Source organism: Eurypyga helias, unplaced genomic scaffold, assembly GCF_000690775.1.
Source record: "Eurypyga helias isolate BGI_N326 unplaced genomic scaffold, ASM69077v1 scaffold4833, whole genome shotgun sequence".
Lineage (NCBI taxonomy): Eukaryota > Metazoa > Chordata > Aves > Eurypygiformes > Eurypygidae > Eurypyga > Eurypyga helias.
The window spans coordinates 19,828-22,184 of NW_010239073.1; positions in this window are offsets into that span (position 1 = coordinate 19,828).

Consider the following 2,357-nt stretch of genomic DNA (forward strand, 5'->3'; position numbering starts at 1 on the left):
GATCCTTCACCCAGGCCCTACTGATCTTTGGCCATTTTCACAGCTGGCACAAGCTGGTGTCATGCCAGGGCTGGTTGGGAAATGCATTCTCTTTCAAAGAAGACAAGCAGACTGGTTTTGTCATCTTTATTGAAGTTTTGGACTCTCATCAAACCGCTCAGTTTTCCAAAACCAAAGATTTGCTAGCTGACTTTTTTAAAAACTTAGAAATTCAACCTAACACTTCTTTATTAATAAAAAATTCTTTATTAACCTTTTCATAGCTCCAGTGGACCTTCTTAGATGCCAGAGGCTGGCTAGCCCACCTGCTCAGCCTGAACATGATTCTGTTTCTTTGACACTGGTGTTCCATCAAGACCCCTTGCTCCATGGTTCATTCATCCCTCAGTCTCCACTTCTGGGGAAAGAATGGAAGTGAATTCAAGTTAACACCTTCATGACAACTGATCACAGCTGAACGTAAACCGAGGTTGTACAGAGTCCAAACATACAGAATAAATTTCACAGTCACCCAAGTGGCTTGTAGACCTGCATGTTGACTGTTACAGGCGTGTATAAAATATGTCCTATTTGATATTATCTTGTCTTCTTTCGAAACCAGCAAGTTTCTCTTTAAATTAAAATCTGCAACCGAGTGTCTACAGATTTGATCAAGATTTACAGAATATGGCACCCATACATGGCCCACACATGGCCCCTTACCTTTCCCACATGTTCTATTGCACTAGTCATTGTCATTGCACAATGTTGTTTTTCGGTGAGCTGGCATGGAAGGGCTGCAGCTTACCTGTCTAGATCCTGAAATCTGCCCTGCGCTACGGCTTGGCCATCCCTGGCATACCCAATCTGCTGACCTGGATACCCAGGTAGTGGGTCTTGTCTAAAAAAGTGCATTCCATCTCCTGGTGTGCTTGCTTCTAGGTCCTTAGGAATACTGAGGATCCAGACATACAGCCTCAACAAGAAGATTGGTTCATGCATTCACCTCCTATTGTATCACACTGCAAGGTGGCTAAAAGTAGTCTGACTGTTTTAATTTGGGAAAACTCTTCGGTTTAGGTAAAGTTTCCTATTTTCCAACATTGCTGTTAGCCTAACACCGGGATTCATAACTTTTGCATAGCGTTAGCTACGTGGTAATATTAAAGAGCAGAAGTATGTAACGTACTTTAAGTAAGGGACTGTGGATCTAACCAAGGCAGCTCATGAGGTTAGAGTCAAATAAGTTGCTTGCGCTACTTGCTGTTCCCATCAGCTCAGCCGAGATCTGAACACCTGGCTGCATCGAAGCATTGCCAAGAGTCAAGGTAGGCTAAGGATTTGCCGTGCATCCATTACTTTGCAGTAACTGCTTGTGTTTTGACCCTGTAGTAAATGTAAGCTAGCTTGTCCCTTTCTGGGTAACTGAGGTAGTTAATGTGCTATTGAAAAAGATGATGATCCCACTGAATGACATTTATGCTGATTATCATAACTACCTTCCTTATGGTTTAGCAGATCTATTATCTCTTCAATAAACTGGAAGATTGGTGTTGGTACAGTGAGGCCTGGGCCCAGGTCATAGACCGAGTAACACCAGGAAAAAAAAAACAGGCTCCAATCACCTGGAATGACTCAGGATGGATCAGTTCTCATAATAAATATGTAAGGAAAAAATAGATGCTCTTCTCCAGACAGCCCTAAATGAAACATAATTGCAAACAACTCAGTTTATACATTATCACTAATGATTTCTTATTTGACGTAAGTTGGTGTGCTTGCATTCTCCTTGGAGGAGCTATTCTAGTGCTGTGAGCACTGGTCCATGAAATCAAAAGCACACAATAAAATTTTGAGTTGTAAACAGTTAACTTAAGGGACAGAAATGTAGTCTCAATCAAGGCATTTTGGTCCACACCCTGTAACAAAAAATAAACAACAATAACACGCATGCATGCAATCCAGAATTGAATAATATGCTCGTATCTCATGATTCAAGGACACAGCTTGTTCAGCTCATCTGGACTTATTGGCCCCTTGGATTTTGGCCAAACACTTTTCACCAGACTACGGCTTCCAAAACAAACATGCTTTTGGGTTGAGCTGGATGCAGGGCTTGGCTGGAGAGAAAACAGAAATCTCTACTTTTGGCTGCATACTTGGTTGTTTGTTTTTAGGATTTTTTTCAAGTGACAGCTATTTCTTCAGCCAGGATTGGTCACTGCAGTTATCTGTAATTCCAGTTTGCATTACATATGTTAAACCTAGAGATTCCCACACTGTTTGTCTTAGCCTCAGTCTCCTTCTCAGTTACCCAAGAGCTGGAAGAGGTTCTTGCTTCCCCCTTCACTCTTGTGTTCTGACAAGGAAACCAAATG